At 32.6% G+C, this 15,731-nt stretch overlaps 1 long non-coding RNA gene across 1 annotated transcript; it reads right to left on the minus strand.

Moving 5' to 3' along the window:
• Positions 1-6,936: 6,936 nt before the first annotated feature.
• On the minus strand, positions 6,937-7,796 carry LOC111903896 (uncharacterized). The gene is made up of 2 exons (XR_002854343.3): positions 7,561-7,796; positions 6,937-7,444 (listed from the first exon to the last, which is right to left on the minus strand). It is a non-coding gene; the product is annotated as an uncharacterized LOC111903896 (long non-coding RNA).
• Positions 7,797-15,731: the final 7,935 nt, after the last annotated feature.

Genomic DNA, 15,731 nt, shown 5'->3' on the forward strand with positions numbered 1-15,731 from the left:
ATTCAACCGGAATGAAATTTCCTGTTCATGAATTTTCGTACATCACCATACCTTCAACGTCTTTACTTCAAACTTCATGATTGATTGTTGAATGTTAGTCATCATTTTTAAGTTATATTATGTCGGTAATGGTGATTAGATTATGAATATGATAGTATGTTGTTCCAAAAAAAAAAAATTAAAAAAAAATCACAACATAAGTAAAAACAACTTCAATAGAAACCTTAACCTCACGTTCCTTTCCTCTTCTTCTTTTATGGCCTCAGCGTCTATGTCAAGCATAATGGGGATGTTGGTTACACTACAAGAATAACACGTATTACGGCGACGCCCACCTTTTGTAGCGACATACAGCTTTCAGATGGTATGTCACCGCTAAAAGTGGGTGTCACCGCTAATACGTGTTAACTCTCGATCCGTGTCAATGCGCCATATTAAACCCCCACCGCCGATTTTGTTCCCAATCCAACGGCTGATAGATGAAGACGTGCATCGCAATAGCGGTGATGTCTGTCGCTGCTAATGCTCGAAAAAAATACCGCGAGGTTTTCCCTCTTCAAGTTGTCGTTGCTGATAGCCACGTGTCGCCGCTAATACCCATCGCCGCTAATGCGTTGATGGGATATACACAACAAAAACTGATCTTTTCCTCTTCTGCCTTCACTTGACTTATGTCGATTTGCCACCGATTTGCGACTTCCCTCCATTTGCTTCGTCGGATTTTACTCCTAATCCCTCTGTTCCGTCGACGGCCACCTTTGCAGGCGACAGAAAGTGTAATACCGGCGACCATAGGTACAGTTTCTTCTCCTTTTGGCTTGATTTCACTTTCTTTTTGTCGATTCTTACTTATTTTGTTGTTTTATGCTTGAAATTTTGATGTTGGTTGGATTTGGTTGATTTTTGATGAAATCTGGCCAGAAAAGTTGATGTTGGTCGGAATTTGGCCGTAATATCGCCACTACCACCCTTCTTCACCATCACCACCCTTCTCCACAACTTTTTTTTTGTTTTATATAATATGTATAATATGTTGATTTTTGTATGTGTTCTTAGAATTTGAATAATTGAATGTGTATTATTTGTGAATGTGTATGGCTTTGTGTATATATGATATGTATTTGTATGTGTATGAGGCATGTATGTGTTTTCCATGTGTATTTTTTTGTATATGTGTATTTGTGTGTAATGAAAAAACAAAGTAGTTACTATAATGTATGTGTATGTGTATTATTTGTGTATGTGTATATGTATGACTTTGGAAATTATATATGTAATTTTTGTGTGTGTGTGTGTATATATATATATATATATATATATATATATATATATATATATATATATATATATATATATATATATATATATATATATATATATGGAAAAAATGAAAAAAAAAGTATGATGCTATAATGAATCATTCCTAATAAATAAAGAACTTTTTGCTACATATCACACTCTCATTGATTTGGTCACATGTCATTTTATGGTTATTTTCAATTAATGTTTTTCCATATGGCATTTTGTGGGTTTTTTTATTATATTAATTTCCACATAATATTTAAATGTAATAATTGTAATAATAAATACATATAAATTTCATTAGTTGACTTCCTTTAAATTTTTAAATTTCTAAATTAAAGTTTCATTAGTTTCCTTTGTTTATTTATCTAAATTATTTGTTTAATTTAAAAGAAAAACAAACACTTTCATTTTAAAAATTCAATATTTTTTTATTTTTTTCTTATAAATTCAAACTTCTCAAATGTTCAGAATTTTATATTTTTTTTTCCTTTAAAATGAATTCATGTAATACATGTATCTTACATCTAGTATGTAATATGTGTAGGAAGCATGTTTAAGTGTATTTGTATGTATAATGTGTGTATTTATGTATAATGTATGGAAAAAATGTGTGTGTAATGAATATATGTATGGAAAAAGTTAGTTATAGTCTCATATTTTATCTTATTATAACATTGTACTTTACAATATTTTTGGAAAGTAAAATTCTATAATTGAAAAAGAAATGAAAAAAGAAAGTTTATGTATTTGTATGCAACTTGGAAATTACAGTGGTATAGTGGAAAAAAATGAAAAAAATAATTTGTAGTTTACAAACTATTTTTTTATTATAGCATTGTACTTTCTAAATTACATACAAATAACTTTTTTTTCATTTATTTTTTCAGTTATATCATTTTACTTACCAAAAATATTGTAAAGTACAATGCTATAATAAGATAAAATATGATATTATAACTAACTTTTATTCATATTGTGTTTCTATATTGTAGATCTTGTAATTTTACAAGCTATATATGGGGTTTAGTTGGGCAATACTCTTTTACATGATGGCAGAGGTTATGGGTCTGGGACATGGAGGTGATGGAGCCGGGCATCTTAGGAGGCTTTGGTCGCGGACAGTACAAACAGGATGATAAATCTTATTATAATGACAAAACTGCACAAATGGTCCCTGTGGTTTGCTGAAAATTGTCACTTTGGTCCAAAAATGTTTGGACTAGCACCAGAGGTCCAAATTTTTCATTTTGTTGCGAATTTGGTCCGATTTTGTTTGAACTTTTTTATAAAGCCGATTTTGCCCCTGATTATTTAATATTTTAATTTTCTTTTATTACAACAATTAAAAAGAATTAAAAATAAAAGAAAAAAGAAAATACTATCTCTCTCTCTCTCACCCATCATCTTCTTCTTCCTCAAGAACGCTGAAGAATATCTTCCGCCACCACCACTATTCGACCGTCGTCCTCCACCACCGTTGTTTGACCACCGTCCGCCACAACCACAATTTGTCATATCCATCTCCACCTAATTGAAATCAGATGAACACACACACACAAAATCAGATCAGATGAACATACACACACATAAAAATGAAATCTGATGAGCAAACACAGATCAACACAAACATCCATCGATTTTTCAACAGATACAACACAAACACACACACACATACAAATTAAACACATACATAAACTCGAACAAGACAAACGAGAGATTAAACACACACAAACACCACAACAGATCTAAATAGCTAGGGTTTCAAAAAACTAGAAGGACATCAGTCGAGTTCAGCGCCAAACCTTCATCGGTGTAAGATCTGAGAAGGGTTCGTAAAGAGGTTGTAGAGAGAGGCGATTTGAGAGTCGAGATCGTCGGGATTGCTTCAAGCAAAGATGAAGTCGTTTTGGCATCAGAATCTTCCTTCTCTAACTTTCTGTCACCCCCAATAAAAAAACCCTAGACACACACAGGTAGAGTGCCAATCTTTGCAAATTTGGTCTCCGATTTGGCCCTCTCATCCCCGAGCGATTGTTGGAAGAGAACGACAGCAGACCACACGCCTCCGGTGTTGGTTTGAAACAGGAAGAGGAATCGAAAACAAGGTTCATTTGGGGGTCCCGATGAGGTGCCACGAGCAACAACAATAAAGAAGAAGAGGTCGTCAGTGGGTTTTGCTCGACGGAAGAAGAAGAAGAAGAAGAAGAAGAAGAAGAAGAAGCGGGTGCGACGGTTGGTTCGAGAGAGAGGTATGAGAGGCGAGGCTAGAAGGGGATTTACGGGGAGTGTCGATCGATCACAAGGTTGTATAACCTCTGGTGCTCATCTGCTTTGAAGAAGGAGAGAGAGAGAGAGTATCTTCTTTTTTCTTTTCTTTTTAATTCTTTTTAATTATTGTAATAAAAGAAAATTAAAATATTAAATAATCAGGGGCAAAATCGTCTTTATAAAAAAGTTCAAACAAAATCGGACCAAACTCGCAACAAAATGAGAATTTTGGACCTCTGGTGCTAGTCCAAACTTTTTTGGACCAAAGTGGCAATTTTCAGCTAACCACAGGGACCATTCGTGCAGTTTTGTCTATTATAATATTAGTTATTTTTATTATTTTATTATAAGCTATCGTGACTAATATTTTTAATTGTAATTTTCCAGTTGGGCTTCCTAAAAAAAGAAGAGGTTTATCAAAAACATCCAACTATCAAAGCTGATACGGACAAACAAGGGAAAGCTCGTGGATTTGGATTTCGACAGGGAGCTCACGTATTCCTCAGTTGGGAAGCATAGTAATTGGTTTACGCGTGAGAGTGAGAGGTATATGTGGATGAACATCCCTTTGAGCGTATCTGTTTGGGACAATGTTTCCCCCGCTTTAGGAATGCCACAATCGTGCATCTAAAGGTAACTTGGATAATATTTTAAGTTTAGTTGTGATTGATACTTAATTAACTAACTTTTTTGTATTTGTAAAATAAGTTTGATTTGGATAAGGTTAAGTTATTGGATCCCTAGCATGCCTAGCTATTGCAGAGCATTGATGCAACTTTACAAAGAGTTTATAGAGGTCGAAAAAATAAAGCACATACTTATTTTCAAAATGTAGGGGGGAGGGGGGTTCAGATATCCCAAGGGCATTAGCCACCCCCCCCCCCCAAGGGTATGTCATGTGAAAATTGGACGCAAGCAGTTGAACATTTTCAAATGCCCGAATTTTTAAAGCATTTGGCGTCAAACAAAGGAGTATGTACACAACAACAAATTGTAAACAAAGGGGGATCATGCTCGTATAGCAATGCCTGTGTCAAATAAGTTATGATGTATTTAACTGTTTAATTAAATTATAATTAATCAAATTTTTAATGTTAAATAGGACATCACTCGAATCAAAGCATTTCGTAAGGCTAATACTGATAGTCAAGGGGTATTTAGTAGTCTTGCAGTCGAGCAACAATACGTAAGTGGTTAATTTGTATTTTCATATAAGTGTTTATGCCGTCAAGGGGTATTTGCTAATCTAATTTTTATGATGTTTATCATTTTTTTGAAAATACATAATGCTTTACTCCATGAGATCAGTCAACAAACTCAAGCTTTTTCTAAAGCCAGCGGTCTAACACCAAAGGATATACAAAATTGTTTTGAAAGAATATTGAGTGTTCGACAAGGCCATATCAGAGGCATCGGGGCGTAAACCGTCTACGGTTGTGTCGATGTATGATCAGGAACTACCACTGACACAACCACCGCCACAATCATAGGTAACAAGACTATTTAATTTTCGTAAATGTTTCAAATATTAGTAATTATTAGTTACTAGTAGTTTCAAATGTTGGTAATTGTTAGTTTGGTAATAGTTTATATGTTAGTAATCGTTAGTTTTGTTATAGTTTGATATATTGGTATTTTGTAGTTTGGTAATTGTTAGTTTATGAAAATACAATGCTATAATGGAAAAAATAAAAAAAAAAAGTACAATGTTATAATGTGTAGTTTGGTATTTGTTAGTTATAGTACATTGCTATAATATGTTATATGCAATATGTGTAGTTTGGTAATTGTTAGGTTATGAAAGTACAATGTTATAATGATATTGTGTAGTTTGGTAATTGTTAGTTATAGTATGCTATAATGTTTATATGTAATACGTGTTGTTTGTTAAGTGTTATTTATGAAAGTACAATACTATAATGGTATTTTGTAGTTTGGTAATTGTTAGTTATAGTACAATGCTATATTGTGTTATATGCAATATGTGTAATTTGGTAATTGTTAGTTTATGAAAGTACAATACTATAATGGTATTTTGTAGTTTGGTAATTGTTAGTTATAGTATAATGCTATATTTTGCACTTTACTTATATGTGGAATGTATATATTATATATAGAATGTTATAATGTTGGTTAACTTATAAGACTATGTTGTTTTCTTTGTAGTTGGACATGCTTAAAAAAATAAAAGATCTAACATGTAGTGCCACACTTGAAGATTGGTTTCGCGTCGCCACAACGAAATGAAACCGGAGGAAACGAGGAGAGCGATGATGACGAGTAGCTACTTGTAGGATTTTTTTTTTTTTTTTTTTTAATTTTTTGTTTGTGTAAGTATTATAGATTAGTATTTTGAATATTTTGCATTATGTTAAATTGGATGAGTATTTTGAACGGATTTTGGATTAAGATTTTGGAATTGACGGATGTATGATTAGATTAATTAATATCATAACAAATTTTATACTTTTTATACATTTTTTTTTTCAATTTTACTGTGAAATACAAAAAAAAAAAGGAAAATATCAATACATGTCATGTTATTAGCGGTGACAAAACGTTATTAGCGGCGACAATACTTTAGCAGTGACGCCCGCTTATTAGCGGTGACATTTGGAGTATTAACGATAAAACATCAGCAGCGAGCTTTTACCAACGACATGTCGCCGATAAAAATATTAGCAGCGACGCTTGTTACCGGTAATACTCTCATTTCTTGTAGAGTTAGAAATGATGAAGTCCAAAGGTGTTGCTGCAAGGTTTAAGCTCTTTTATTTATAATAACAAATGTAGAAGGTTTCAGCCGCACTAATTTCAAGGTATGTGGTGTACGTAATCCTTGGGTAGGGAGTGTGTGGAAGTAAATTTCATTTTATTCCAGCTAAATAACTTTTGTTTCTTTAACAAGACAACATGAAATATTGTAAATATTTCAAATGGATAAATGAGGACAAAACTACACATATTCGTTTCTTGAAATGCACATAGAGAAGAAGAATATGCAATTTGAAATGAAGGAAACACAAATAAAAATAAGAAACGGGTAGTGTGGACTGGGGATGGTTTTTTTTTTTTTTTTTTAATTGTTATGTTACTTAGGGTTGTCATTTTGACATTCTTGGTTGTAGTTTTTCTTTGTTTGTGAAATTACATGTATTGGCTTTGCCTCAGCTAGTTTATTAATCAAATTGAAGTTGACTTAGTCAAAGTTTGGTTTGGTGATTAATCTTTGACTAATTACTATAATTGTTGTTTTCATATTGGTGATCAATATTTGGTTTGTGAAACTACATATATACTGTCTTTGCCTTACTATGAAACATCAAATTAACATGTATGAAAGTCATAACAAATAGCCAACACTAAGATGAATAACTAATATTGCATTAATTCTCAAGTTTACAACCATAATTTCTTTCAGATAAGAAAAAATCTGTCAGGAAAAAGAAAAAGAAAAAGATAACGAAATTTTTATTAGCTACAAATCAAGTGTTTGGTTGCTTACAAGCAAACAGTTGAAAGCGAGCTCAATTGCAACAAGCTTTTCTTCATTGAGAATCAAAACAGCCCCATTCTTTGTTAAACACACATTCAATGAACGTGTAGATCCATTGGATGTGAATTGTGAAATGCCATGAAGCTATAGATCCACAAGCATTAGATGTTAAATTTAACTTCTACTTCTCCGATTTCTGCTATGGATCTGAGAATAAGATACCTAATCTTCAAGAGGGCAATGTCGCCGGTTGTTGATACACTCGGTCTCTCGCCTTCTCGAGCAATTATTCATTTGTGGTTTGTTCGTCCGGGGAAACAGCAATCACCACCGCCGCTTCTAGGTTAGACTCCGGCAGGAAAATTCTCATGTTCACTACAGAGACCATGGACATAGCAGCAGATACGTAAATAATCAAACAAAGAAATTCACAATGAAGTAACACATTCTTCGAGTATTCCAACCGCAAATGAAGCAATGTATATGATTACCTGGAAGACGGATGGGGCGGATGGCAGGAAGCGAGTAAGGAGGTTGCCGAAGACGAAGGAACATGATGAGATGCCGGAGAGGATTCCGAACGTCGATTCCGGAGAGGCGGAGAGGATTCCGAACGCCAATGCCCGCCGTTCCTCACCTTAAGTTTTTTCAAGTCAAGATGATCGAATGTTTTTGAGTTTGTAATTTTTGCAGTTAAACTATGAAGTCAGATACTACTCTGACGCACCGTTATAAAAAAAAAAAAAAAAAAAAAAAAAAAAAAAAAACTTGTGATGCTTTTTGAGACTATTAGGTATGAGCAATTTGAGGTGATGGTATAACAAGAAGCAACAAGAAGAGGGGGTGGTGTTCATGATGTTATAACACCTTTTAGAACATTGGGTGTGTGCAACATGATATAAGATCAAATTGGTGTCACCTCATCCATAACACAAGGGGGAAATGGTGTTCCAAAAGTTATATCATGTTAAGAGGTAGAGAGAGAAAATAGAGAAAATTATTTGATTGGTTGATGAAGGAAATAGCCAATCATTTTTCTTGTTTCATCTCGTCCTCGTTACCACAAGATTCAACAAGTTGGGGGGGCGGTGTTCCCCCCGTCATGACACCGTTGAGGCATGCCACACCAGCATGTTGCTTCTTGCTTTTGGCCCATACCACATGCTCTTAAGAAGATAGAGACAAAGAGAGATAATTTGGCAACCAATTGATGATCTCGTTTCTTCTTGTCATTGAGACAACAAGAAGCAACAAGAAGGAGGAGTGGTGTTTTTGATGTTACCACGCCGTTATAGGCTGCCACATCAGCCTTAACGGTAGGGGTGAGCAAAAACCGCACCGCAACTAAAATTAACCGCAAAATCCACATAAACCGCAACCGCAATAAAAACCGATGGTGAGGTTTTCTGTTTTTCAAAAACCGCAAATTTGCGGTGCGGTGCGGTTATTAATTTTAAAAAATCACACCGCACCGCATATATTATATACAACTTTTTTTTTTGGAAGAGACCAGAGTCTCGGCAAAACTTACAACTTTTTTTTATTAATTGTTAATATATTAAATATTAAAAATAAGACAGGTTTCATGAATGAAAGATTAATAAAATACTAGAACACTATGGTTTTTTTGTTATGTTTAACTTTGAAAAATGATGAAATTAGACAATTTTAAGAAATTTATTGTTAATTACTATTGATTTGACGTTTTCAATATATTAATTGTTTGTGACTTAAGTTAATTGTCTTATACATTATGATTTTTTTTTATTATTACAAGCAACATGTTTGAACTCTTAAAACAGTTTGAGCTCTAAGTTGTGGTTAAAAACCACAAAAATAACCGCACCAAATCAATGCGGTTAATAACAGCGACACAAGAAAAACAAAACCGCACCGCAAAAATAACCGTCTAATCATACCTCAAAAATAACTGCACCAAACGGTTTTGAAAATGGATTAACCGCATTTGCGGTTAGTGATGAGGTTTTGGCTAATAACCGCACCGCGCTCACAAGTTAACGGCGTTGTGGTGACTCATACCACATGCTCTGAGATTGTATCGTTACCCCCACCCAACTTTTTAGGTTAAATTACCCGGATAGTAATCTATGTCTTTAGTCCTAATAACTTTTTTTTTCTCTTTAATTCAAGCGGTTTTCTATTTCATATTTTTGTTACTCGTTTGGTCTCTGTCTGTTCTAAAAATATTGATTTATTGGGACCAAACGTACAATAAAAATATAAAGTAGAGATAGTCCGAGTTAAAAATAAATATAAAATAGAGACAATCGAAATTAAAAAAAAAATATTATTAGGGATTAACACGTAGACTGTCTTAAACCATAAGGACCATCTATGTAATTTACCCGAACTTTTATACAAAAGATTTTCTCACTTCATTTAGACCCACCACATCGCTGTCTTTCGAAAAGAAATTACAATGTCATTAAACTAGTTTTTAATGTCACTTTGATTTCTTCTTTCTATATTGCAAGACTTGCAAGTCTTGTAAATAATTTTATATTATTATTTTAATATAACAATTATATTTAAATACTATAACCAGTAAAATATTGTTACGTAAGATAGACTCATAAATTTCTCTTTCCAAATACTAATGACTTATCCTTAGTTGACATTATTTTGCAAGATCTTAACTCTTAAATATGTGCTGGTGTAGATGTTCTTATATAGGGCTGTTAAATCGGATAATCATGTCGTGTTTTTTTGACACAACACGACACGACAAGGTTTTGTATAACACGAACACGACACGGTGTCGTGTTTTTTTCATTAACACAAAAACGAACTAATTAAAACACGACAACACAACACGACACGACAAATATAATATTACATAACTATTAATTTATTTCATTCATACTTAAAAATATATAATACGACAAAAACGACAAACACGAAAAACACATACTTATACAACTCAATCCAATCCAATTATTTGGGTCCATTAACCATTCAACTCGAATCTATTTTTATTTTAAAAATATAATTTTTTGTTATTTTTATTTTACTTAAAACTACTTAAAATATTAAAGTAATATTCTATTTTGAAACAAATAAATTATTTATTTTAAGCACTAACTTAAATAAAAATAGAAGAGTTGGTATGGAATGTGAATTATGCTAATACTATACTCTATTGAGAGAGAGAGAGAGAGAGAGAGAGAGAGAGAGAGAGAGAGAGAGAGAGAGAGAGAGAGAGAGAGAGAGAGAGAGAGAGAGAGAGAGAGAGAGAGAGAGAGAGAGAGAGAGAGAGAGAGAGAGAGAGAGAGAGAGAGAGAGAGAGAGAGAGAGAGAGAGAGAGAGAGAGAGAGAGAGAGAGACTAATTGTGAATTATGCTAATACTATACTCTATTGAGAGAGAGAGAGAGAGAGAGAGAGAGAGAGAGAGAGAGAGACTAATATACATTATAGTCCCATTTAAACTTAAGTACTAAACCTCATGAAAAATTACTAAGTCATTGGAATGACTTATTAAAAAAATCCATCACTCAAATAATCGCTATTGAAAAACTTATTTAAAAAATAAATAAAAAAAATCAATAGGCAACCATTTAAGATCCTTGTAGTTTAATTTAATTGGAACTATCAATTGTAAAGCACATGCAAGTGCTACTAAGTTACTCTTAAAGCAATATATAAATTGTTTACTTAGGGTTTATAACTCAAATTAGGTTTAGTTAGGGAGTAACAACATTAGGAAATATGAACCAAATGATCAAATTCATGAAAAAATAAATTCTAAACAAATCATGATTTGTTAGAATGAAAATTTTTCAATTTATTTTATGCAAGAAATGGTAAAGTTGACAATATATGTTTTGATTATATTAGAAAATTGTATAAAAGTACGAAAAATCTCCAAATTGTAGAATAAAGCATAAAACAAGTAATTTAGTGCCTACTTAATTTACTTTCATGTGTAACAAGTACGTTGGAAGGTTGAAATCCTAAACACTCCCTTCCCGAGTTCAACTTAACGAGAGAAAAGAAAGGAAATAGGTGAAAATGAGAAGAAAATAAAAGAAATTGGTGTTTCCGACTTTCATTAAAGGAATGAAGTGGAAGAAATTGGAATGATCACTTTCCCTCCTAACTTTCCTTCCGATTTGGAAGGATTTGGAAAGAAAGAACAAAATGATTAATTTTCCTTCCACTTCTCTCCAACTTGGGAACACAAAAAAAAAAAATTTGTTTTCCTTTCCTTTCTCTTCTTTTTCTCTCCTGACTTTCCTTTTTTTTTTCTTTTGTTAAACTCGGGAACTAGGCGCAAAAGATTGGAACAAAAAGGATTACATGCAAGAACCTTGAAAAATAAGGTTAAATGAGACAAAACATGAAAAATCATGCGAGTCATGTTCTATGTGTTATTTTATCATGTTCTATGTGTTATTTTATGGTATAAATTTGATTGGGACATGTTAAAATATTTATTAGGGGTAAAGTATTGTAAAATGTGAAATTTTTGTATTTAAATTTAAAGAAATAGCAACGTAGGTTGCTATACTTAGAAAAATGAACAAAGTGTATTGCTAAAGTGTGTAATCATTGGATAAACAAATATATAGTCGAAGTAAACTTAAAAATGGATTATATTGTATGAAATACTTTAGAAAATATTATATAGAATGTTAAAAGGGGTAAACAAGTTAACAATGAAAAGAATATTAACAAATGTAAAGAATGTTAGCATATAGAGAATATTAACATGTGTAAAGAGAGTTAACATTGAATAGAATATTAATAGGTATCACGAATGTTAAGATCGAGATAATATTAACAAGTACAAAAAAATTTAAGATCCTTGAGAATATAAGAAATATAAATAGCGTTAATATTATAAAGAATATTAACTAGTGGTGACCACCCTAATATAGAATCATCAAAATTTTTAATTTAAAATTCAAATGTTCAGTTGGGATTATAAATAACACAATTCAAAAAGAATCAGTTCATTTGGATTTGGACTTGAAATGAGGAAGTTATTATAATTTGAAAATGACATGATACTTATATAAAATGATAATTGTATGCAATATTTGGTGTTCATGGCCTTTTAATTTTATATACAAAACCGGTATATAGTAGTCTTGTAAATGAAAGTTATAGTAAACATAACAAAGAATTGATTGTTAAAAGAATCAGATAAATCTGAATTTATATAAGAAAGTTACAAATGTTTGAAGATAGGGAAAGAATTTTCATGAGATGAGAAAAAAAAGGAAAATTTTCAAGTTATAGAAATGTACAAAAAATCACTAAATACCATATTTTGGAGCTTAAAAGGACGGCTTTCTTATTTTCAAATTTAAATTTTAATATAACAATGGAAAGATCTTGACATGAAAAACACAATGTAAAAAGATCAAGTCAATCAAGATGCTTATAAAAAATTATGGACGTTTAAAATTAACCAGGTGTCCATTTTTAATGTTGTCAAAGTTTACCATATCCGATTTCCAAATTTCAATTTAAATTTTAATATATCGATGGGAAGATCTCGACTTAAAGAACACAATGTAAAAAGAATAATCAATCAAAATTAGACATGATAAAAATGACATGACACGAAAACCCGATACAAAATTAGCGGGTTAGGATCAGAGATTTTGATACGTTTGTATTAACGGGTTGACATAACACGACACGATAATTAAACGAGTAGGGTTTGGGTCAAGACTTTCAACTCGAAGATGACTCGAATATGACCCGTTTAATTATATATTAATTATTATAAGTTTCATATTTTTATAAATATATTATATGTTATAGACTTGTAGTGGACCAAACTCAATAATAAGAAGTAATATTTAAATTTTCAAGGTTACTTAATTTTAGTCATCTTCAGCACCTATCCCTTTTGCTCCCTAAATTTAACGTTTTTCATTTTTCTATCTAAACTTATTATAAATTTTGTCATTTCATTTCATAACTCAAGTGTTTCACTTTTTCCTTCTTGCCTCCACAATTCCTACTTTTCAACATTTAAAATATTTCAACCCGCCATTACACAACATATTCACAAGGTCTAAACTTTAACCCGAAACCCAACACGAAAATAAACGGGTCGGGTTAGGGTCAAGTCCTTTCAACCCGTTTAATGTCTTGACACGACACGAACCCGACACGACCCGACACGTTTGCCAGATCTAATAAAAAATAATGAATGTTTAAAATTAACCACATGTCCATAATGTTATCAAAGTCGAGTATATCCAACTTTTGTTGACCAAAAGGTTTAAATGAAATTTTTCAGATTTTATTTTTCATTTTCCCATCTAACCTTTTGGAGAATTAAGTGTGGGTGATCAATGTGAGATTAGTGCATGTAAACACAAACAATAAAAGAATGAATGGGAGATTAAAGAATTTACGTCATCAAGCTTGAGATTTAAAGGTACGAACTCATCGTCTTCCTTTCTATGGTAAAAATATACAAGTTTAGTCATATTTCATGAACACTAATTTTCGTAAAGGTCTTTCATGTATAAATTAAAACTTACAAATAATAGTATGAGTATTTTTAACCATGGAAGAAGTTGAGATTACATAATTAAAACTCAACTTCGTGATTAATACAAGTTGATTAAACATGTTATTCACAAGAAATAACATGTATTATACAATATTTAGATAGGTAAAATACTCATGAACTAGATTGAAAAATATATAGAGATAATGTCATAGCAGCACAATGAAGTTTCGTGTTTGGTCCGATTTGACAATTTATGTGTTTTTTTTTTTTTTTCACAATAGGTCATTTAATTGTTACTGTACATGTCAATTAAGCTATTATCGTTAGTTTCTAACCATTCATTCGTTAATCAGTTATTGTAAATTACACGAATGGCCCCTATGGTTAAAAATTTATTCCTAGTTAGTCCTTTACCTACTATGAATTAAATTACATGACTAAAACAACCATATTTCTGAAACTTTGAGGACCAAAGGTTAAAATTTTCATCAGCACAAAGCATGCTATTGGATTCCATAAATACCAAACCAAACTCATCCCATGGAATTTTCAGATCAAAACTTTTGCTTTTAACCAAAATCATCCCAAATAAACCGTTCACATTTCTTTCACTACCAAAAGTTCCACATTTATTTCACACTAACCCGATGAAATCCTAGAAAACCCTACCCACAAATTTCCAGAGATACCAGTCATTTGTGTGAGGTGCCACAGCTTGAGGAACTACGGGAAAGTGAAGGATCATGTAACACCTCAAATTTTAAACCAAAATTTTCATTTTTAATTTACCCAAAAGATTGTTCATAAACCAAACCATCAGAAAATCACAAGTATCAAGTACAAATCATCACTATAAATATCAGAGTATACCAAAAATCCACATAAAACATCCCCAGCAGGCGAATGCGTACAATCATGCCTTCGTCTTCCCGCGATCCTCTCACAAGTACTTGAAACAAATTAAAATCAACATTGTAAGCACAAAGCTTAGCAAGTTCCCAAAAATATCACATGCATCACAACAAAAATATATAACTATGGGTTATCAGCAACCGTAGAGACTACCCAGAGTCTCAATGGGATAACAGCACACCCTGTGGGTTATCAACAACCTTGGAGACTACCCGAAGTCTCAGAGATATACAACATAACAGCAGAAGTCACAAAGAGAACACACATACCACATATATAACAATTAAGGCCCAGCTGTTCATGTATACAATATACTGCATGGGTAGATATAGTGAGAAGACTCACCTCGTAAAGATGACTGATAAATCTCACACTCGGACTGCTAGAACTAGAATCCACCTAATAATTACAACAATTAACCCTGATTAATAATTAGGTTCATCAACCGAATCACAAATCCAAAATCCTCAACTAAGTCCCTAAGAGGCAAAAAGACCATTTCGCCCCTCCAGGCCCAAAACTCACAAAGTTTGACCAAAAGTCAATTGTCAACATGTCTGGTTCGTATGCGGGGCATACTCTCCTTACGTGGGGCGTACTCTGTCGGAAAAGAAAAGTCGGGACCAAGCCTGACGATGCGGGGCATAGCCAAGAGTATGCTCAGTGTACTCTGACTGATCCCAAAACTCACCTTCTAACGTCTTAAACGTTAAGATATGAAACCAAAACATAGATCTGACCTCCTAAGGATGTCTTAATCCATAAAGTCTTTAACTTTAAGCCTTTGCATGGCTAAATAGAGCTCAAACCTCAAAGCCTAACTTTTGCAACACTCAAAGCCACTTCACTCATACATGGACCAAAGAAAACGATCAAGCAAACATTTTTATGAATCAAGACACTCTAAAACATCTAAAAGGACAGCCAATATGCTCTAGAGTACCCTGTACTCACAAAGGTCCAAGATTTGGGACAAAAATCTCATAAATACCCATCTAAAGATATCTAGAGAGAACATCATCAAGGTATGGACTTTATACCTTCAAAAGATGCACAAGGTGAAGTAGAAGTTGCATCCAAATACTAGAATGCACCGCCTTTTTCTTCAAGAGCTTCCTTCTTTACCAAAAATGATCAAGAGTCATCAACAAGCTTTAAAATCACACTCACAAGGCTAGGGTTTGATATTTAGGGTTTAGAGGGAATGGAGGCTGTCTAAGGAATATCCAAGGTAGGTATAAGGTGTTTAAATA

Source organism: Lactuca sativa, chromosome 9 (assembly GCF_002870075.4).
Source record: "Lactuca sativa cultivar Salinas chromosome 9, Lsat_Salinas_v11, whole genome shotgun sequence".
Classification (NCBI taxonomy): Eukaryota; Viridiplantae; Streptophyta; class Magnoliopsida; order Asterales; family Asteraceae; genus Lactuca; species Lactuca sativa.